Source organism: Ipomoea nil, unplaced genomic scaffold (assembly GCF_001879475.1).
Source record: "Ipomoea nil cultivar Tokyo-kokei standard unplaced genomic scaffold, Asagao_1.1 scaffold2694, whole genome shotgun sequence".
Classification (NCBI taxonomy): Eukaryota; Viridiplantae; Streptophyta; class Magnoliopsida; order Solanales; family Convolvulaceae; genus Ipomoea; species Ipomoea nil.
In genome coordinates, this window is record NW_017619122.1 from 3,936,003 (window position 1) to 3,960,000 (window position 23,998).

At 31.5% G+C, this 23,998-nt stretch overlaps 16 non-coding genes across 16 annotated transcripts; all 16 read right to left on the bottom strand.

Annotated features, from left to right (window-relative positions):
- Window positions 1-1,008: 1,008 nt before the first annotated feature.
- Window positions 1,009-1,080, bottom strand: TRNAE-UUC. Its single transcript has one exon. It is a non-coding gene; the product is annotated as a tRNA-Glu (tRNA).
- Window positions 1,081-2,574: 1,494 nt separating this feature from the next.
- TRNAE-UUC lies at window positions 2,575-2,646 on the bottom strand. Its single transcript has one exon. It is a non-coding gene; the product is annotated as a tRNA-Glu (tRNA).
- Window positions 2,647-2,738: 92 nt separating this feature from the next.
- Window positions 2,739-2,811, bottom strand: TRNAF-GAA. Its single transcript has one exon. It is a non-coding gene; the product is annotated as a tRNA-Phe (tRNA).
- A 1,573-nt stretch (window positions 2,812-4,384) lies between these two features.
- Window positions 4,385-4,457, bottom strand: TRNAF-GAA. The gene has a single exon. It is a non-coding gene; the product is annotated as a tRNA-Phe (tRNA).
- Window positions 4,458-5,757: 1,300 nt separating this feature from the next.
- Window positions 5,758-5,829, bottom strand: TRNAE-UUC. Its single transcript has one exon. It is a non-coding gene; the product is annotated as a tRNA-Glu (tRNA).
- Window positions 5,830-7,397: 1,568 nt separating this feature from the next.
- TRNAE-UUC lies at window positions 7,398-7,469 on the bottom strand. Its single transcript has one exon. It is a non-coding gene; the product is annotated as a tRNA-Glu (tRNA).
- A 92-nt stretch (window positions 7,470-7,561) lies between these two features.
- Window positions 7,562-7,634, bottom strand: TRNAF-GAA. Its single transcript has one exon. It is a non-coding gene; the product is annotated as a tRNA-Phe (tRNA).
- A 1,395-nt stretch (window positions 7,635-9,029) lies between these two features.
- Window positions 9,030-9,101, bottom strand: TRNAE-UUC. The gene has a single exon. It is a non-coding gene; the product is annotated as a tRNA-Glu (tRNA).
- A 92-nt stretch (window positions 9,102-9,193) lies between these two features.
- TRNAF-GAA lies at window positions 9,194-9,266 on the bottom strand. The gene has a single exon. It is a non-coding gene; the product is annotated as a tRNA-Phe (tRNA).
- A 1,488-nt stretch (window positions 9,267-10,754) lies between these two features.
- TRNAF-GAA lies at window positions 10,755-10,827 on the bottom strand. The gene has a single exon. It is a non-coding gene; the product is annotated as a tRNA-Phe (tRNA).
- A 1,488-nt stretch (window positions 10,828-12,315) lies between these two features.
- TRNAF-GAA lies at window positions 12,316-12,388 on the bottom strand. The gene has a single exon. It is a non-coding gene; the product is annotated as a tRNA-Phe (tRNA).
- Window positions 12,389-13,720: 1,332 nt separating this feature from the next.
- TRNAE-UUC lies at window positions 13,721-13,792 on the bottom strand. The gene has a single exon. It is a non-coding gene; the product is annotated as a tRNA-Glu (tRNA).
- A 92-nt stretch (window positions 13,793-13,884) lies between these two features.
- TRNAF-GAA lies at window positions 13,885-13,957 on the bottom strand. Its single transcript has one exon. It is a non-coding gene; the product is annotated as a tRNA-Phe (tRNA).
- Window positions 13,958-15,244: 1,287 nt separating this feature from the next.
- Window positions 15,245-15,316, bottom strand: TRNAE-UUC. The gene has a single exon. It is a non-coding gene; the product is annotated as a tRNA-Glu (tRNA).
- Window positions 15,317-15,408: 92 nt separating this feature from the next.
- TRNAF-GAA lies at window positions 15,409-15,481 on the bottom strand. Its single transcript has one exon. It is a non-coding gene; the product is annotated as a tRNA-Phe (tRNA).
- Window positions 15,482-17,498: 2,017 nt separating this feature from the next.
- On the bottom strand, window positions 17,499-17,571 carry TRNAF-GAA. Its single transcript has one exon. It is a non-coding gene; the product is annotated as a tRNA-Phe (tRNA).
- Between the last annotated feature and the right edge of the window lie 6,427 nt (window positions 17,572-23,998).

The window sequence follows — 23,998 nt, forward strand, 5'->3', positions numbered from 1 at the left end:
ATACCTAAATGTTTTTACATTTGAAAAATTACCCGAGTATATATACTAATTACTAATTACTAAATTCTCAATTCTCTAAATCCAAATTTTTTATTTCTATTAGACACTTAGATTGCTATCTTGTAATTTGAATTAAGTTTTATCACTGTTATGTTTGGACATTGGATTTTTAAATATGTAGTGTTGTCTTGTTGTTTGGACTCATTATTGATTGAGGAATTTGAAATATGCACGTTGACGTCTTCATTCGATATTAAATTTTAAATTAATAAAAAATAATTAATTAATTAATTGCGCTAAAGAACTAGAGAATGTTAATGTTCTCAAATTGACCGACCCAAACTAAACTACAATGTTAAAAAGAATGGTTTCGTATTTTCAAAACTGAAAAATATAAATCAAATCTAGAAAAAAAAATGGACCCTAATTGTAAATCGAAATTCCCACTCCTAATTTTAGGTTTTTTTCATTACTATAAATACATTTCCATTAAGTAAATTAACAAGTTTATCAAGATATTATTGCATGTTCCTTAAATTACTATTGCAAGTTGATTAAGTCACTACTACAAGTCCTTTAAAAAAAATGTCACTACTACAAGTTCCTTAATTCATTTATGTTTGTCCATCAAAACATTATTACAAGTTCATTAAATTACTATTGCATACTCATTAAGCCACTATTGTAGGTATAGTAAGTCATCATAGGTCATCTATATTATTAATATATCACACATTTATTGTAAGAACATATTGAAAAAATATATCAATATGAGTGAATATAAAATAACTCTATGAGATATTTTCAACGACATTACTTTTATAGATTGATTTTATTTATACAAAAATAAATAAAGAAAAATGTATTTAAGCAATGTTTGGTTTATTAAATTGGCAACATGGCGAGAATAACCGTCTAAAAAAATGCACTGGGCATACCCAGAGAGAAAGCCAACATTAAACCATACTTTGCACTATAAATCTTCACTAAATTGATAGATATGAAATCTTCCGTTGCTGGGAATCGAACCCGGGTCTCCTAGGTGAAAGCCAGATATCCTAACCGCTGGACGACAACGGGACGCTTCCATGGATTATCTGTTGAAAATCATCTTTTGAAAATTATTAAATATAATTGTATGGTTTACATTTTAAAACCATCAAAGCTAAGTTGCGGTGAACGTGGATTAAACACGTGACCTTCAGATCTTCAGTCTGACGCTCTCCCAACTGAGCTATCCTCGCACCTTATAGAAACTTTTTATTCTTAATAAACGAACGTTTATGTTTTTGTAACCATAAGTTATTATGTTACACATATTGCTTCGCATAGTCATTATTGCCTCTTCAAACTCTTATTAAAAGTTAAAACATAGCCACGATGATTACGTTCATGAGAAAGAAACCGATTTCATTCCACTACACCAAACATCTATTATGCATGATTCAATTGTTACCACAAGCCAAAGCCAATCATCGTTAATAACAACTCTATAATTATTATTAAGTCCAATGTAAGCATAAAAAACTGCGACATTTCCTTTCATCACATATATGTATCTATCTATACCTAAATGTTTTTACATTTGAAAAATTACCCGAGTATATATACTAATTACTAATTACTAAATTCTCAATTCTTTAAATCCAAATTTTTTATTTCTATTAGACACTTAGATTGCTAACTTATAATTTTAATTAAGTTTTATCACTGTTATGTTTGGACATTGGATTTTTAAATATGTAGTGTTGTCTTGTTGTTTGGACTCATTATCGATTGAGGAATTTGAAATATGCATCGTTGACGTCTTCATTCGATTTTAAATTCTAAATTAATAAAAAAATAATTTATTAATAAATTGCGCTAAAGAACTAGGGAATGTTAATGTTCTCAAATTGACCGACCCAAACTAAACTACAATGTTAAATAGAATGGTTTCGTGTTTTCAAAACTGAAAAATATAAATCAAACCTAGAAAAAAAAATGGTCCCGAACTGTAAATCAAAATTCCCACCCCTAATTTTAGGTTCTTTTAATTACTATAAATACAATTCCATTAAGTAAATTAACAAGTTTATCAAGATATTATTGCAGGTTCCTTAAATTACTATTGCAAGTTGATTAAGTCACTACTGCAAGTCCTTTAAAAAAAAAATGTCACTACTACAAGTTCATTAAGTCTTTTATGCTCGTGCATCAAAACATTATTAAAAGTTCATTAAATTACTATTGCATACTCATTAAGCCACTATTGTGGGTATAGTAAGTTATCATAGGTCATCTGTATTATTAATATATCACACATTTATTATAAGAACATATTGAAAAAATATATCAATATGAGTGAATATAAAATAACTCTATGAGATATTTTCAACGACATTACTTTTATAGATTGGTTTTATTTATACAAAAAGAAATAAAGAAAAATGTATTTAAGCAATGTTTAGTTTATTATATTGGCAACATGGCGAGAATAACCGTCTAAACAAATACACTGGGCAAACCTAGAGAGAAAGCCAACATTAAAATTTATAGATATGAAATCTGCACTAAATTGATAGATATGAAATCTTCCATTGCCGGGAATCGAACCCCGGTCTCCTGGGTGAAAGCCAGATATCCTAACCGCTGGACAACAACGGAACGCTTCCATGGATTATCTGTTGAAAATCATCTTTTGAAAATTATTAACTTATAATTGTATGGTTTACATTTCAAAACCATCAAAGCTAAGTTGCAGTGAACGTGGATCGAACACGTGACGTTCAGATATTCAGTCTGACGCTCTCCCAACTGAGCTATCCCCGCACCTCCTAGAAACTTTTTATTCTTAATATACGAACATTTAGCTTTTTGTAACCATAAGTTATTATGTTCCACATATTGCTTCGCATAGTCATTATTGCGTTTTCAAACTCTGATTAAAAGTTAAAATATAGCCACGATGATTACGTTCATTAGAAACAAACCGATTTCATTCCACTACACCAAACATCTCTATTGCATGATAAAATTGTTACCACCAGCCAAAGCCAATCATCTTTAATAACAACTCTATAATTATTATTTAGTCTAATATAAGCATAAAAAATTGTGACATTTCCTTTCACCACATATATGTATCTATCTATACCTAAATGTTTTTACATTTGAAAAATTACCCGAGTATATATACTAATTACTAATTACAAAATTCTCAATTCTCTAAATTCAAATTTATTATTTCTATTAGTCACTTAGATTGCTATCTTGTAATTTGAATTAAGTTTTATCACTGTTATGTTTGGACATTGGATTTTTAAATATGTAGTGTTGTCTTGTTGTTTGGACTCATTATTGATTGAGGAATTTGAAATATGCATCGTTGACGTCTTCATTCGATTTTAAATTTTAAATTAATAAAAAATAAATAATTAATTAATTGCGCTAAAGAACTAGAGAATGTTAATGTTCTCAAATTGACCGACCCAAACTAAACTACAATATTAAATAGAATGGTTTCGTATTTTCAAAACTCAAAAATATAAATCAAACCAAGAATAAAAAAATGGTCCCGAACTGTAAATCGAAATTCCCACCCCTAATTTTAGGTTCTTTTAATTACAATAAATACAATTCCATTAAGTAAATTAACAAGTTTATCAAGATATAATTGCATGTTCCTTAAATTACTATTGCAAGTTGATTAAGTCACTACTGCAAGTCCTTTAAAAAAAAATGGCACTACTACAAGTTCATTAAGTCATTTATGCTCGTCCATCAAAACATTATTACAAGTTCATTAAATTACTATTGCATACTCATTAAGCCACTATTGTAGGTATAGTAAGTCATCATAGGTCATCTATATTATTAGTATATCACACATTTATTGTAATAACGTATTGAAAAAATATATCAATATGAGTGAATATAAAATAACTCTATGAGATATTTTCAACGACATTACTTTTATAAATTGATTTTATTTATACTAAAAGAAATAAAGAAAAATGTATTTAAGCAATGTTTGGTTTATTATATTAGCAACATGTCTTGATTTTATTTATACAAAAAAGAAATAAAGAAAAATGTATTTAAGCAATGTTTGGTTTATTATATTGGCAACATGTCGAGAATAACCGTCTAAACAAATACACTGGGCATACCCAGAGAGAAATCCAACATTAAACCATACGTTGCACTACAAATCTTCACTAAATTGATAGATATGAAATCTTCCGTTGCCGGGAATCGAACCCGGGTCTCCAAGGTGAAAGCCAGATATCCTAATCGCTGGCCAACAACAGAACGCTTCCATGGATTATCTGTAGAAAATCATCTTATAAAATTATTAACTTATAATTGTATGGTTTAAATTTTAAAACCATCAATGCTAAGTTGCGGTGAACGTGGATCAAACACGTGACCTTCAGATCTTCAGTCTGACGCTCTCCCAACTGAGCTATCCCCGCACCTCATAGAAACTTTTTATTCTTAATAAACGAACGTTAAGCTTTTTGTAACCATAAGATATTATGTTACACATATTGCTTCGCATAGTCATTATTGCGTTTTCAAACTCTGATTAAAAGTTAAAATATTGCCACGATGATTACGTTCATTAGAAACAAACCGATTTCATTCCACTACACCAAACATCTCTTGTGCATGATAAAATTGTTACCACAAGCCAAGGCCAATCATCTTTAATAACAACTCTATAATAATTATAAAGTCTAATGTAAGCATAAAAAACTGTGACATTTCCTTTCATCACATATATGTATATATCTATACCTAAATGTTTTTACATTTGAAAAATTACCCGAGTATATATACTAATTACTAATTACTAACTTCTCAATTCTCTAAATCCAAATTTTTTATTTCTATTAGACTCTTAGATTGCTATCTTGTAATTTGAATTAAGTTTTATCACTGTTATGTTTGGACATTGGATTTTTAAATATGTAGTGTTGTCTTGTTGTTTGGACTCATTATTGATTGAGGAATTTGAAATATGCACGTTGACGTCTTCATTCGATTTTAAATTTTAAATTAATAAAAAATAATTAATTAATTAATTGCGCTAAAGAACTAGAGAATGTTAATGTTCTCAAATTGACCTACCCAAACTAAACTACAATGTTAAATAAAATGGTTTCGTATTTTCAAAACTGCAAAATATAAATCAAACCTAGAAAAAAAATGGACCCGAATTGTAAATCGAAATTCCCACTCCTAATTTTAGGTTCTTACAATTACTATAAATACAATTCCATTAAGTAAATTAACAAGTTTATCAAGATATTATTGCATGTTCCTTAAATTACTATTGCAAGTTGATTAAGTCACTACTACAAGTCCTTTAAAAAAAATGTCACTACTACAAGTTCCTTATGTCATTTATGTTCGTCCATCAAAACATTATTACAAGTTCATTAAATTACTATTGCATACGCATTAAGCCACTATTGTAGGTATAGTAAGTCATCATAGGTCATCTATATTATTAATATATCACACATTTATTGTAAGAACATATTGAAAAAATATATCAATATGAGTGAATATAAAATAACTCTATGAGATATTTTCAACGACATTACTTTTATAGATTGATTTTATTTATACAAAAAGAAATAAAGAAAAATGTATTTAAGCAATGTTTGGTTTATTAAATTGGCAACATGGCGAGAATAACCGTCTAAAAAAATACACTAGGCATACCCAGAGAGAAAGCCAACATTAAACCATACTTTGCACTACAAATTCCGTTGCTGGGAATCGAACCCGGGTCTCCTAGGTGAAAGCCAGATATCCTAACCGCTGGACGACAACGGAACGCTTCCATAGATTATCTGTTGAAAATCATCTTTTGAAAATTATTAAATATAATTGTATGGTTTACATTTTAAAACCATCAAAGCTAAGTTGCGGTGAACGTGGATTAAACACGTGACCTTCAGATCTTCAGTCTGATGCTCTCCCAACTGAGCTATCCTCGCACCTCATAGAAACTTTTTATTCTTAATAAACGAATGTTTATGTTTTTGTAACCATAAGTTATTATGTTACACATATTGCTTCGCATAGTCATTATTGCCTCTTCAAACTCTTATTAAAAGTTAAAACATAGCCACGATGATTACGTTCATGAGAAAGAAACCGATTTCATTCCACTACACCAAACATCTATTATGCATGATTCAATTGTTACCACAAGCCAAAGCCAATCATCGTTAATAACAACTCTATAATTATTATTAAGTCCAATGTAAGCATAAAAAACTGCGACATTTCCTTTCATCACATATATGTATCTATCTATACCTAAATGTTTTTACATTTGAAAAATTACCCGAGTATATATACTAATTACTAATTACTAAATTCTCAATTCTCTAAATCCAAATTTTTTATTTCTATTAGACACTTAGATTGCTAACTTATAATTTTAATTAAGTTTTATCACTGTTATGTTTGGACATTGGATTTTTAAATATGTAGTGTTGTCTTGTTGTTTGGACTCATTATCGATTGAGGAATTTGAAATATGCATCGTTGACGTCTTCATTCGATTTTAAATTCTAAATTAATAAAAAAATAATTTATTAATAAATTGCGCTAAAGAACTAGAGAATGTTAATGTTCTCAAATTGACCGACCCAAACTAAACTACAATGTTAAATAGAATGGTTTCGTGTTTTCAAAACTGAAAAATATAAATCAAACCTAGAAAAAAAAATGGTCCCGAACTGTAAATCAAAATTCCCACCCCTAATTTTAGGTTCTTTTAATTACTATAAATACAATTCCATTAAGTAAATTAACAAGTTTATCAAGATATTATTGCAGGTTCCTTAAATTACTATTGCAAGTTGATTAAGTCACTACTGCAAGTCCTTTAAAAAAAAAATGTCACTACTACAAGTTCATTAAGTCATTTATGCTCGTCCATCAAAACATTATTACAAGTTCATTAAATTACTATTGCATACTCATTAAGCCACTGTTGTAGGTATAGTAAGTCATCATAGGTCATCTATATTATTAATATATCACACATTTATTGTAAGAACATATTGAAAAAATATATCAATATGAGTGAATATAAAATAACTCTATGAGATATTTTCAACGACATTACTTTTATAGATTGATTTTATTTATACAAAAAGAAATAAAGAAAAATGTATTTAAGCAATGTTTGGTTTATTAAATTGGCAACATGGCGAGAATAACCGTCTAAACAAATACACTGGACATACCCAGAGAGAAAGCCAACATTAAACCATACATTGCATTACAAATCTTCACTAAATTGATAGATATGAAATCTTCCGTTGCCGGGAATCGAACCCACCATACTTTGCATTACAAATCTTCACTAAATTGATAGATATGAAATCTTCCGTTGCCGGGAATCGAACCCGTGACTCCAGGGTGAAAGCCAAATATCCTAACCGCTGGACGACAACGGAACGCTTCCAGGGATTATCTGTTGAAAATCATCTTTTGAAAATTATTAACTTATAATTGTATGGTTTACATTTTAAAACCATCAAAGCTAAGTTGAGGTGAACGTGGATCGAACACGTGACCTTCAAATCTTCAGTCTGACGCTCTCCCAACTGAGCTATCCCCGCACCTCATAGAAATTTTTTATTCTTAATAAATGAACGTTTAGCTTTTTGTAACCATAAGTTATTATGTTCCACATATTGCTTCGCATAGTCATTATTGCCTCTTCAAACTGATTAAAAGTTAAAATATAGCCACGATGATTACGTTCATGAGAAACAAACCGATTTCATTCCAGTACACCAAACATCTCTTGTGCATGATTCAATTGTTACCACAAGCCAAAGCCAATCATCTTGAATAACAACTCTATAATTATTATAAAGTCTAATGTAGGCATAAAAAACTGTGACATTTCCTTTCATCACATATATGTATATATCTATACCTAAATGTTTTTACATTTGAAAAATTACCCGAGTATATATACTAATTACTAATTACTAAATTCTCAATTCTCTAAATCCCAATTTTGTATTTCTATTACACATTTAGATTGCAATCTTGTAATTTGAATTAAGTTTTATTTTATGTTTGGACATTGGATTTTTAAATATGTAGTGTTGTCTTGTTGTTTGGACTCATTATTGATTGAAGAATTTGAAATTTGCATCATTGATGTGTCCATTCGATTTTAAATTTTAAATTAATAAAAAATAAATGATTAATTAATTGCGCTAAAGAACTAGAGAATGTTAATGTTCTCAAATTGACCGAACGAAACTAAACTACAATGTTAAATAGAATGGTTTTGTATTTTCAAAACTGCAAAATATAAATCAAACCGAGAAAAAAAAATGGACCCGAACTGTAAATCGAAATTCCCACCCCTAATGTTATGTTCTTTTAATTACTATTAATACAATTCCATTAAGTAAATTAACAAGTTTTTCAAGATATTATTGCATGTTCGTTAAATTACTATTGCAAGTTGATTAGGTCACTACTGCAAGACCTTTAAAAAAAATGTCACTACTACAAGTTCATTAAGTCATTTATGCTCGTCCATCAAAACATTATTACAAGTTCATTAAATTACTATTGCATACTCATTAAGCCACTGTTGTAGGTATAGTAAGTCATCATAGGTCATCTATATTATTAATATATCACACATTTATTGTAAGAACATATTGAAAAAATATATCAATATGAGTGAATATAAAATAACTCTATGAGATATTTTCAACGACATTACTTTTATAGATTGATTTTATTTATACAAAAAGAAATAAAGAAAAATGTATTTAAGCAATGTTTGGTTTATTAAATTGGCAACATGGCGAGAATAACCGTCTAAACAAATACACTGGACATACCCAGAGAGAAAGCCAACATTAAACCATACATTGCATTACAATTCTTCACTAAATTGATAGATATGAAATCTTCCGTTGCCGGGAATCGAACCCACCATACTTTGCATTACAAATCTTCACTAAATTGATAGATATGAAATCTTCCGTTGCCGGGAATCGAACCCGTGACTCCAGGGTGAAAGCCAAATATCCTAACCGCTGGACGACAACGGAACGCTTCCAGGGATTATCTGTTGAAAATCATCTTTTGAAAATTATTAACTTATAATTGTATGGTTTACATTTTAAAACCATCAAAGCTAAGTTGAGGTGAACGTGGATCGAACACGTGACCTTCAAATCTTCAGTCTGACGCTCTCCCAACTGAGCTATCCCCGCACCTCATAGAAATTTTTTATTCTTAATAAATGAACGTTTAGCTTTTTGTAACCATAAGTTATTATGTTCCACATATTGCTTCGCATAGTCATTATTGCCTCTTCAAACTGATTAAAAGTTAAAATATAGCCACGATGATTACGTTCATGAGAAACAAACCGATTTCATTCCAGTACACCAAACATCTCTTGTGCATGATTCAATTGTTACCACAAGCCAAAGCCAATCATCTTGAATAACAACTCTATAATTATTATAAAGTCTAATGTAGGCATAAAAAACTGTGACATTTCCTTTCATCACATATATGTATATATCTATACCTAAATGTTTTTACATTTGAAAAATTACCCGAGTATATATACTAATTACTAATTACTAAATTCTCAATTCTCTAAATCCCAATTTTGTATTTCTATTACACATTTAGATTGCAATCTTGTAATTTGAATTAAGTTTTATTTTATGTTTGGACATTGGATTTTTAAATATGTAGTGTTGTCTTGTTGTTTGGACTCATTATTGATTGAAGAATTTGAAATTTGCATCATTGATGTGTCCATTCGATTTTAAAATTTAAATTAATAAAAAATAAATGATTAATTAATTGCGCTAAAGAACTAGAGAATGTTAATGTTCTCAAATTGACCGAACGAAACTAAACTACAATGTTAAATAGAATGGTTTTGTATTTTCAAAACTGCAAAATATAAATCAAACCGAGAAAAAAAAATGGACCCGAACTGTAAATCGAAATTCCCACCCCTAATGTTATGTTCTTTTAATTACTATTAATACAATTCCATTAAGTAAATTAACAAGTTTTTCAAGATATTATTGCATGTTCGTTAAATTACTATTGCAAGTTGATTAGGTCACTACTGCAAGACCTTTAAAAAAAATGTCACTACTACAAGTTCATTAAGTCATTTATGCTCGTCCATCAAAACATTATTACAAGTTCATTAAATTACTATTGCATACTCATTAAGCCACTGTTGTAGGTATAGTAAGTCATCATAGGTCATCTATATTATTAATATATCACACATTTATTGTAAGAACATATTGAAAAAATATATCAATATGAGTGAATATAAAATAACTCTATGAGATATTTTCAACGACATTACTTTTATAGATTGATTTTATTTATACAAAAAGAAATAAAGAAAAATGTATTTATGCAATGTTTGGTTTATTATATTGGCAACATGGCGAGAATAACCGTCTAAACAAATGCACTGGGCATACCCAGAGAGAAAGCCAACATTAAACCATACTTTGCACTACCAATCTTCACTAAATTGATAGATATGAAATCTTCCGTTGTCGGGAATAGGACCCGGATCTCCTGGGCGAAACCCAGATATCCTAACCGCTGGACGACAACAAAACGCTTCCATGGATTATCTGTTGAAAATCATCTTTTGAAAATTATTAACTTATAATTGTGTGGATTACATTTTAAAACCATCAAAGCTAAGTTGAGGTGAACGTGGATCGAACACGTGACCTTCAAATCTTCAGTCTGACGCTCTCCCAACTGAGCTATCCCCGCACCTCATAGAAATTTTTTATTCTTAATAAATAAACGTTTAGCTTTTTGTAACCATAAGTTATTATGTTCCACATATTGCTTCGCATAGTCATTATTGCCTCTTCAAACTGATTAAAAGTTAAAATATAGCCACGATGATTACGTTCATGAGAAACAAACCGATTTCATTCCACTACACCAAACATCTCTTGTGCATGATTCAATTGTTACCACAAGCCAAAGCCAATCATCTTGAATAACAACTCTATAATTATTATAAAGTCTAATGTAGGCATAAAAAACTGTGACATTTCCTTTCATCACATATATGTATATATCTATACCTAAATGTTTTTACATTTGAAAAATTACCCGAGTATATATACTAATTACTAATTACTAAATTCTCAATTCTCTAAATCCCAATTTTGTATTTCTATTACACATTTAGATTGCAATCTTGTAATTTGAATTAAGTTTTATTTTATGTTTGGACATTGGATTTTTAAATATGTAGTGTTGTCTTGTTGTTTGGACTCATTATTGATTGAAGAATTTGAAATTTGCATCATTGATGTGTCCATTCGATTTTAAATTTTAAATTAATAAAAAATAAATGATTAATTAATTGCGCTAAAGAACTAGAGAATGTTAATGTTCTCAAATTGACCGAACGAAACTAAACTACAATGTTAAATAGAATGGTTTTGTATTTTCAAAACTGCAAAATATAAATCAAACCGAGAAAAAAAAATGGACCCGAACTGTAAATCGAAATTCCCACCCCTAATGTTATGTTCTTTTAATTACTATTAATACAATTCCATTAAGTACATTAACAAGTTTTTCAAGATATTATTGCATGTTCGTTAAATTACTATTGCAAGTTGATTAGGTCACTACTGCAAGACCTTTAAAAAAAATGTCACTACTACAAGTTCATTAAGTCATTTATGCTCGTCCATCAAAACATTATTACAAGTTCATTAAATTACTATTGCATACTCATTAAGCCACTGTTGTAGGTATAGTAAGTCATCATAGGTCATCTGTATTATTAATATATCACACATTTATTGTAAGAACATATTGAAAAAATATATCAATATGAGTGAATATAAAATAACTCTATGAGATATTTTCAACGACATTACTTTTATAGATTGATTTTATTTATACAAAAAGAAATAAAGAAAAATGTATTTATGCAATGTTTGGTTTATTATATTGGCAACATGGCGAGAATAACCGTCTAAACAAATGCACTGGGCATACCCAGAGAGAAAGCCAACATTAAACCATACTTTGCACTACCAATCTTCACTAAATTGATAGATATGAAATCTTCCGTTGTCGGGAATAGGACCCGGATCTCCTGGGCGAAACCCAGATATCCTAACCGCTGGACGACAACAAAACGCTTCCATGGATTATCTGTTGAAAATCATCTTTTGAAAATTATTAACTTATAATTGTGTGGATTACATTTTAAAACCATCAAAGATAAGTTGCGGTGAACGTGAATCGAACACGTGACCTTCAGATCTTCAATCTGACGCTCTCCTAACTAAGCTATCCCCGCACCTCATAGAAACTTTTTATTCTTAATAAACGAACATTTAGCTTTTTGTAAGCATAAGTTATTATGTTCCACATACTCCTTCGCATAGTCATTATTGCCTCTTCAAACTCTTATTAAAAGTTAAAACATAGCCACGATGATTACGTTCATGAGAAACAAACCGATTTCATTCCACTACACCAAACATCTATTGTGCATGATTCAATTGTTACCAGAAGCCAAAGCCAATCATCTTTAATAACAACTCTATAATTATTATTAAGTCTAATATAAGCATAAAAAACTGTGACATTTCCTTTCATCACATATATGTATCTATCTATACCTAAATGTTTTTACATTTGAAAAATTACCCGAGTATATATACTAATTACTAATTACTAAATTCTCAATTCTCTAAATTCCAATTTATTATTTCTATTAGACACTTAGATTGCTATCTTGTAATTTGAATTAAGTTTTATCACTGTTATGTTTGGACATTGGATTTTTAAATATGTAGTGTTGTCTTGTTGTTTGGACTCATTATTGATTGAGGAATTTGAAATATGCATCGTTGACGTCTTCATTCGATTTTAAATTTTAAATTAATAAAAAATAAATATTTAATTAATTGCGCTAAAGAACTAGAGAATGTTAATGTTCTCAAATTGACCGACCCAAACTAAACTACAATATTAAATAGAATGGTTTCGTATTTTCAAAACTGAAAAATATAAATCAAACCAAGAAAAAAAAAATGGTCCTGAACTGTAAATCGAAATTCCCACCCCCAATTTTAGGTTCTTTTAATTACTATAAATACAATTCCATTAAGTAAATTAACAAGTTTATCAAGATATTATTGCATGTTCCTTAAATTACTATTACAAGTTGATTAAGTCACTACTGCAAGTCCTTTAAAAAAAAATGGCACTACTACAAGTTCATTAAGTCATTTATGCTCGTCCATCATAACATTATTACAATTTCGTTAAATTACAATTGCATACTCATTAAGCCACTATTGTAGGTATAGTAAGTCATCATAGGTCATCTATATTATTAATATATCACACATTTATTGTAAGAACATATTGAAAAAATATATCAATATGAGTGAATATAAAATAACTCTATGAGATATTTTCAACGACATTACTTTTATAGATTGATTTTATTTATACAAAAAGAAATAAAGAAAAATGTATTTAAGCAATGTTTGGTTTATTATATTGGCAACATGGCGAGAATAACCGTCTAAACAAATACACTGGGCATACCCAGAGAGAAAGCCAACATTAAACCATACTTTGCATTACAAATCTTCACTAATTTGATAGATATGAAATCTTCCGTTGCCGGGAATCGAACCCGTGACTCCTGGGTGAAAGCCAAATATCCTAACCGCTGGACGACAACGGAACACTTCCAGGGATTATCTGTTGAAAATCATCTTTTGAAAATTATTAACTTATAATTGTATGGTTTACATTTTAAAACCATCATAGCTAAGTTGAGGTGAACGTGGATCGAACACGTGACCTTCAAATCTTCAGTCTGACGCTGTCCCAACTGAGCTATCCCCGCACCTCATAGAAATTTTTTATTCTTAATAAACGAACGTTTAGCTTTTTGTAACCATAAGTTATTATGTTCCACATATTGCTTCGCATAGTCATTATTGCCTCTTCAAACTCTTATTAAAAGTTAAAATATAGCCACGATGATTACGTTCATGAGAAACAAACCGATTTCATTCCACTACACCAAACATCTCTTGTGCATGATTCAATTGTTACCACAAGCCAAAGCCAATCATCTTGAATAACAAACTCTATAATTATTATAAAGTCTAATGTAAGCATAAAAAACTGTGACATTTCCTTTCATCACATATATGTATATATCTATACCTAAATGTTTTTGCATTTGAAAAATTTCCCAAGTATATATACTAATTACTAATTACTAAATTCTCAATTCTCTAAATCCCAATTTTGTATTTCTATTACACACTTAGATTGCAATCTTGTAATTTGAATTAAGTTTTATTTTATGTTTGGACATTGGATTTTTAAATATGTAGTGTTGTCTTGTTGTTTGGACTCATTATTGATTGAAGAATTTGAAATTTGCATCATTGATGTGTCCATTCGATTTTAAATTTTAAATTAATAAAAAATAAATGATTAATTAATTGCGCTAAAGAACTAGAGAATGTTAATGTTCTCAAATTGACCGAACTAAACTAAACTACAATGTTAAATAGAATGGTTTCGTATTTTCAAAACTGCAAAATATAAATCAAACCGAGAAAAAAAAATGGACCCGAACTGTAAATCGAAATTCCCACCCCTAATGTTAGGTTCTTTTAATTACTATTAATACAATTCCATTAAGTAAATTAACAAGTTTTTCAAGATATTATTGCATGTTCGTTAAATTACTATTGCAAGTTGATTAAGTCACTTCTGCAAGACGTTTAAAAAAAAATGTCACTACTACAAGTTCATTAAGTCATTTATGCTCGTCCATCAAAACATTATTACAAGTTCATTAAATTACTATCGCATACTCATTAAGCCACTATTGTAGGTATAGTAAGTCAGCATAGGTCATCTGTATTATTAATATATCACACATTTATTGTAAGAACATATTGAAAAAATATATCAATATGAGTGAATATATAATAACTCTATGAGATATTTTCAACGACATTACTTTTATAGATTGATTTTATTTATACAAAATGAAATAAAGAAAAATGTATTTATGCAATGTTTGGTTTATTATATTGGCAACATGGCGAGAATAACCGTCTAAACAAATGCACTGGGCATACCCAAAGACTAAATTGATAGATATGAAATCTTCCGTTGTCGGGAATCGAACCCGGGTCTCCTGGGCGAAAGCCAGATATCCTAACCGCTGGACGACAACAGAAAACTTCCATGGATTATCTGTTGAAAATCATCTTTTGAAAATTATTAACTTATAATTGTGTGGTTTACATTTTAAAACCATCAAAGATAAGTTGCGGAGAACGTGGATCGAACACGTGACCTTCAGATCTTCAGTCTGACGCTCTCCCAACTAAGCTATCCCCGCACCTCATAGAAACTTTTTATTCTTAATGAACGAACATTTGGCTTTTTGTAAGCATAAGTTATTATGTTCCACATACTGCTTCGCACAGTCATTATTGCCTCTTCAAACTCTTTTTAAAAGTTAAAACATAGCCACGATGATTACGTTCATGAGAAACAAACCGATTTCATTCCACTACACCAAACATCTATTGTGCATGATTCAATTGTTACCACAAGCCAAAGCCAATCATCTTTAATAACAACTCTATAATTATTATTAAATCTAACGTAAGCATAAAAAACTGTGACATTTCCTTTCATCACATATATGTATCTATCTATACCTAAATGTTTTTACATTTGAAAAATTCCCCGAGTATATATACTAATTACTAATTACTAAATTCTCAATTCTCTAAATCCAAATTTTTTATATCTATTAGACACTTAGATTGCTATCTTGTAATTTGAATTAAGTTTTATCACTGTTATGTTTGGACATTGGATTTTTAAATATGTAGTGTTGTCTTGTTGTTTGGACTCATTATTGACTGAGGAATTTGAAATATGCATCGTTGACGTCTTCATTCGATTTTAAATTTTAAATTAATAAAAAGTAAATAATTAATTAAATGCGCTAAAGAACTAGAGAATGTTAATGTTCTCAAATTGACCCACCCAAACTAAACTACAATGTTAAATAGAATGGTTTCGTATTTTCAAAACTGAAAAATATAAATCAGACCTAGAAAAATAAAATGGACCCGAACTGTAAATCAAAATTCCCACTCCAAATTTTAGGTTCTTTTAATTACTATAAATACAATTCCATTAAGTAAATTAACAAGTTTATCTAGATATGATTGCAGGTTCCTTAGATTACTATTGCAAGTTGATTAAGTCACTACTGCAAATCCTTTAAAAAAAATGTCACTACTACAAGTTCATTAAGTCTTTTATGCTCGTCCATCAAAACATTATTACAAGTTCATTAAATTACTATTGCATACTCATTAAGTCACTATTGTAGGTATAGTAAGTCATCATAGGTCATCTATATTATTAATATATCACACATTTATTGTAAGAACATATTGAAAAAATATATCAATATGAGTCAATATAAAATAACTCTATGAGATATTTTTAACGACATTACTTTTATAGATTGATTTTATTTATACAAAAAAAAATAAAGAAAAATGTATTTAAGCAATGTTTGGTTTATTATATTGGCAACATGGCGAGAATAACCGTCTAAACACATACACTGGGCATACCCAGAGAGAAAGCCAACATTAGACCATAATTTACACTACAAATCTTCAATAAATTGATAGATATGAAATCTTCCGTTGCAGGGAATCGAACCCAGGTCTCCTGGGTGAAAACCAGATATCCTAACCAGTGGACGACAACGAAAGACTTCTAAGGATTATCTCTTGAAAATCATCTTTTGAAAATTATTAACTTATAATTGTATGGTTTACATTTTAAAACCATCAAAGCTAAGTTGCGGTGAACGTGGATCGAACACGTGACGTTCAGATATTCACTCTGACGCTCTCCCAACTGAGCTATCCCGCACCTCATAGAAACTTTTTATTCTTAATAAACGAACGTTTAGCTTTTTGTAACCATAAGTTATTATGTTCCACATATTGCTTCGCATAGTCATTACTGTTATAGATTGATTTTTTTTATACAAAAAGAAATAAAGAAAAATGGATTTAAGCAATGTTTGGTTTATTATATTGGCAACATGACAAGAATAACAGTCTAAACAAATACACTGGACATACCCAGAGAAAAATCCAACATTAAACAATACTTTGCACTACAAATCTTCACTAAATAGATAGATATGAAATCTTCCATTGTCGGGAATCAAACTCGGGTCTCCTGGGTGAAAGCCAGATATCCTAACTGCTGGACGACACTGCAACGCTACCATGGATTATCTGTTGAAAATCATCTTTTGAAAATTATTAACTTTTAATTGTAAGGTTTACATTTTAAAACCATCAAAGCTAAGTTGCGGTGAACGTGGATCAAACACGTGACCTTCAGATCTTCAGTCTAACGCTCTCCCAACTGAGCTATCCCCACATCTCTTAAAACCATTTTATTATTAATAAACAAACGTTTAGCTTTTTGTAATCATAAGTTATTATGTTCCACATATTGCTTAAAAGTTAAACATACCCATGATGATTACGTTCATGAGAAACAAACCGATTTCATTCCACTACACCAAACATCACTTGTGCATGTTTCAATTGTTACCACAATTGTTATAAAGTCTAATGTAACCATAAAAAACTGTGACATTTCCTTTCATCACATATATGTATCTGTGTATACCTAAATGTTTTTATATTTGGAAAATTACCCGAGTATATATATACTCATTACTAATTACTAAATTCTCAATTCTCTAAATCCCAATTTTTTATTTCTATTAGACACTTAGAATGCTATCTTGTAATTTGAATTAAGTATTATGTTATGTTTGGACATTGGATTTTTAAATATGTAGTGTTGTCTTGTTGTTTGGACTCATTATTGATTGAGGAATTTGAAATACGCATCTTTGACGTCTTCCTTCGATTTTAAATTTTAAATTCATAAGAAATAAATAATTAATTAATTGGCCAAGCACATTGTGCTCAGATGGCATGTAGTGGCTCTCTCATATGGGAGGTCATGAGATCGAGCCTCAGTGGAGGTGGTGTTGACTCTTTGTGCTTCATAGGTTGAGAAAAGTATAGATGAACAGATACTACAATGTAATAGAGTTAATTGCCAAAAAAAATAATTAATTAATTGCGCTAAAGAACTTGAGAATGTTAATGTTCTCAAATTGACCAAACCAAACTAAACTACAATGTTAAATAGAATGATTTCGTATTTTCAAAACAGAAAAAATATAACTCAAACCGAGAAAAAAAATGGACACGAACTGTAAATCGAAATTCAAACCCCTAATTTTAGGTTCTTTTAATTACTATTATTACAATTTCGTTAAGTAAATTAACAAGTTTATGAAGATATTATTGCATGTTCGTTAAATTACTATTGCAAGTTGATTAAGTCACTACTGCAAGTCCTTTAAAAAAAGGAAAAAAAAGAAGTCACTACTACAAGTTCATTAAGTCATTTATGCTCGTCCATCAAAACATTATTACAAGTTCATTTAATTACTATTGCATAATCATTAAGCCATTGTTGTAGGTATAGTAAGTCATCATACGTCATCTATATTATTAATATATCACACATTTATTGTAAGAATATATTGAAAAAATATATCAATATGGGTGAATTTAAAATAACTCTATGAGATATTTTTAGCGACATTACTTTTTTAGATTGATTTTATTTATAGAAAAAGAAATAACGAAAAAAACTAGGGAAGCAAACCCAAGACGTCTAAACAAATACACTGGATTGATAGATATAAAATCTTCCATTGCTGGGGATCGAACTCGGGTCTCCTAGGTGAAAGCCAGATATCCTAACTGCTGGATGACAACAGAACGCTTCCATGGATTATCTGTTGAAAATCATCTTTTGAAAATTATTAACTTATAATTGTATGGTTTACATTTTAAAACCATCGAAGCTATGTTGTGGTGAACGTGGATTGAACACGTGACCTTCAAATCTTCAGTCTAGCGCTCTCCCAACTAAGCTATCCCCGCATCAAAGCCCTGCTATAAGGTTCCCACAAGAGTCCCGCAAGAAAGCTTCTCCCACAGCCCTAGCTGTTAGATATATTAAATATAATATATTTAATATAATATATATTAAATATAATATAATATATCTATAATTTATATTAAATATAATATGTATATATATTATATTTATATATATTGAGGAGAAGAGAAAGAGGAATGAATAAATGTTTATTCACTTGATTGATAATAAAAGCTTGAATACAAATACTATTTATACTAGATAGAATAACTCAAATGCTAAAATTAAGGAATTAATGCTCCATGTAAAGCTAACATCATGGCCATGTACTGACCTATAATTACTCTCATTATTTTTAACCAATTAACTAACTACTTGGTTTAATATTACTAATAATAATAATATTATTATCATTATTATTATTATTATTATTATTATTATTATTATTATTATTATTATTATTATTATTATTATTATTATTATTATTATTATTATAACATTGCCTCCTTTAAACCAAGTTGGATATACTGGTCATCCCAATATCTCTTTCTTCAATTTAAGAAATGTCTCCATCTTTAAGTTGGATATACTGACTTGTATTTCGTTCTATAAACCCAATTTACTCCAATTGGCTTCTTCCTAAGAGGTAAATCTGTTAACTCACAGGTACCACTCTTTTCAATGGCACGAATCTCCTCATCCATCGCCTTAAGCCAATGAATTTCTGTAGCAGCCTCCTCAACGGATAAAGGGTCACAATCTGCAAAAAGAGAAAATTGAATAATCTCTTCATCCGACAAGTCATTATCATGACCCAAAACATAATCTTGCAAGCGAGCTGCTAAGTGGCGCTCGCGCTGAGATCGTCGAACTGACGATTCTGGCTGTGAAGGAGACTGGATATTATCTGGAATCGGTTGCTCATCAACAATATTTTCAACAACAGGAATAACAACTGAACTTTCATCTTCAGCTAACCAATCCCAAGCACCGTATTCATCAAAAGTGACATCACGACTTATAACAACCTTTTTAGTTTCAGGATTGTATAGTTTATAAGCCTTTGAAGCGTCACTATAACTAATGAATATGCACTTCTCACCTTTATCATCCAACTTCTTTCTCAATGGATCTGGCACATGTGCATAGGCCAAACATCCAAAAACCTTGAGATATTTGATAGAGGGTTTTCTCCCACTCCAAGCTTCTTCGGGTGTCTTATCACACACACTTTTAGTTGGACACCTATTCAACACATAGACAGCACAAGCAATAGCTTCTGCCCAAAAAGGCTTAGGCAGATTCTTGGATTTCAACATGCACCTCACCATATCCATGATTGACCTATTCTTCCTCTCAGCCACTCCGTTTTGTTGTGGAGTGTATCTAGCTGTCATTTGGTGCTGAATACCTTTCTTCTTCAGAAAATCATCACAGGCAATACATTCTGTACCTCTATCAGTTCTCAAGATTTTAATTTCATAACCACTCTGCTTTGAAAACATCACATGCTTCAGACTTTTGCTTCAGAAAGTAAACCTATGTTTTTCTACTGAAATCATCAATGAAAGTAATAAAGTACTTACAACCTCCATGTGAGGGAACCTCCAACGAACATAGGTCTGAGTGAATAATCTCCAACTGTTTTGTAGCCCTCCTTGACTTGCCCACAGGGAAGGTGTAACACCCCGTGTTACGGCCTTCAATCCCGGATTAATTATCTAATTAATCCCGTTAATAATAATTAAATATGATTTAATTCGGTTAGGTTTCCTTTAATTAATTAATAAGGTCCACCATGAACCGTGGACCCTTGCCTAAATTAGAGTCTTAAGCTTATTAGGAATAAAGAAAGTAAACCCTTTACAATTCAGATTCTAATTAGGAATCCTAGACCTAGTTATCTATTAGGAATAAAGGAAGTAGGCCTTTTACTATTCAGACTACGATTAGGATTCCCCTTAATTAATTAATATGGTCCACTATGGGCCATGGACCCTTATCCCTAAAATAAGCCCTTAGTCGTATAAGGAATAGAATTAGTAAACCCATACCATTCAGACCCTAATTAGGAGTCTTAAATATATAAATAGGGATATAGGAGGCACCTAGATCTTTCACCACCATAATCTCTCACCACACAAGAAGTTCCAAGAATCCCCTTAGGAGAAATCAAGAAAGAAGAAAGCTTAAAGAAAGACCCTTCATAGCCAAGGAATTAATTAAGGCTAAGAGGTAACCCATGTCTCAACAAAGCCTATTTTCATAGCAATGATTCCCCTCTTAGGATTTCCCCATATTATTGTGTATTGATGATTTGTGTTATTATTGATGATTGATGGGATAATTCCATGGGTAATCTTGATGATTAAAGGTTCCTGATAATTATGGTGTTCTTGATGATTATATGACGTTCTTGATGGTTATATGATGTTCTTAATGATTGTAGGATGTTCCTGATGTTTATATAATATTCTTACCAAATCTTGATATTAGAAGATGAATCGTGTTATTGTTGATTTAAAAATAATTAGAACACTAGGTTATATCACGGAATTCGTATGGTATTATTCTTGGTATATTGGGTGGGATTTCGCATGATTGGGCGTTTATTATGTTTAGAAAAGCATGATAGGTTATGTGCCGTTTGTTTCCTGATTTTGTTCCGTTAATTGTCTACGTGTGTTATCAATTGCGTTTGAAAGTGTCTAAAGCGTGGTTTCGGGTTCCACAAAGGTTCCCGGGGCGTTTTTGATGAAAAGAGTCAGTGGGGGATAGGTGGGGGTAGGGGACCCGCCACCTACCCGCGGCCTCCTTGGGCAACGCCGGCAGCGGGCAGCTGCCCGCCGGGCACCCGCTGCCCGGAATGGCTGCCGCCGGTGGGCAGCCGCCGGGTGAACCCTCACCCACCGGCTACCCGCTGGTTTGCACCCCAATTGGGGATTTTGGCTTCCCCGTTTGATGTTCCCCCGACCCCCGTGGTGTCCCAACGGACTTCGTCTATCGTGCTTATGTCTAGTTTGATTTTCGGGTACCGTTCGTAGGTCGTATGGGTCTTATATATTGCATGCTAGTTGAATTGGTACCCCGTTGACTTAGGTGAAAGAAATATGAACCCCTTAGGACTATTCTTAGTATTTGAAGGGTCACGCATAGGTTTTGTTATACATTTTCTCCCCCTTCCCAATGTGTTAATGTGGGTTGCATGTGCTTGTTATGTGTTATGTGTGCATGTTACCCTGACTTGGTTGAGATCAATCGGGCTATACGGGCAGTCGGGTGGGCTGAGAACCATACCGGCTGTTAACCAGGCTGGTAGAGACCGGTCAGGTATATAAATATTATATAGGACTAAGATCCACTATACGGGCAGTTGAATGGGTTGAGAACCATCCCAACTGTTAACCAGGCTGGTAGAGACCGGTCAGGTATATAAATATTATATAGGACAGAGGTCCACTATACGGGCAGTTGAATGGGTTGAGAACCATCCCAACTGTTAACCAGGCTGGTAGAGACCGGTCAGGTACATAAATATTATATAGAGCTGCGGCTCATCGGTCGGTTGCGATCGACCCCTCTGTGCTGTGAGACGGGGCAGGGTGTTGCGGGGCCGTGTCAGAGCTATATGCGTTGACCCTCATGTATGGGCATGCGATTGGTCCTGTGGCGCCAACAAAGTGTGCTATGTGATGAAGAATGGATGAGTTGTTGTTATGAGTATCTTGGGGATGAGACTATGAGATTTATACCGGGGATTGTATATGTTGGGTTATGATTATTAATTGTGCTTATCTTATCTGTCTTGCCTGTTGTAAACTGTATATGCTCGGTATAACTGCTGTCTGTGATTAGCCCTATCTGTTGAGTCTACCCCTGTTTTAAAAGCTAGAGTTCGTAGGAGATATCCTCATGTTCAAAATGACTTTTCATATATCTATATATATATATATATATATATATATATATATATATATATATATATATATATATATATATATATATATATATATATATATATATCTATATGTATTGTATTTCAACGCGTTGGAGTGGGTTACCAGCATCTCTCGCTGAACAGATATATTTGGCTTTCAGGCACAGACAAGTAGTTCACTGGAGCGCGCTAGAAGCTTGGACGTAGCTTAGATAGTTTTTCCCTTTCGGCCTGCGTGCCATGATTTAGTATTGATACTATTTGAGGATATTAGTTAGTTAGCCTGTGCACCTGAGTTCTCTAGCTCAGGTGTGGCATAGCACCCCATACTCTTGTGTTATGTTTTGGGATTTAATGAGATTTCACCTTTATTTTATAATTTTTAAATATCCTGAAAATCTGGGGTGTTACAGTTGGTATCAGAGCCTAAGTTTGACCCTAGGATAAGACTCTTAAGACCGGACTTTAAGACATTAGGCTTGAACTCTAGGTACTTAGGAACATAGGATTCAGGAATCTTAAGACGCGCGGTATGATTGTGAAACCTACACGTAACCTCCCCTCACCTTATCCCTCTCTAAACTTAAAATAATTTCTGCCTACGCTTACCACACAAAGGTAAGGGTGCAGCACACTGACTCATCAATACAATAAATATTGACCCTGAAAACCAGCAGCATGGCGCCAACAAGAAGACAGTCAAGGATCCCACACTCCTCGAAGAATGAACCCGAACCTTCAACAAAGTCCTCGGGATTAGTGGAATACCCAGAGGAACGCCGCGTAGGGATAGCCTCATTTCACTTCAAGACACGAGGCTGATATTTGATAAATCCACGAAGAACCCAATTATGGGTAACAACCAGGGGTTCAACTAGGAGTGCCTAGGGGCACGGC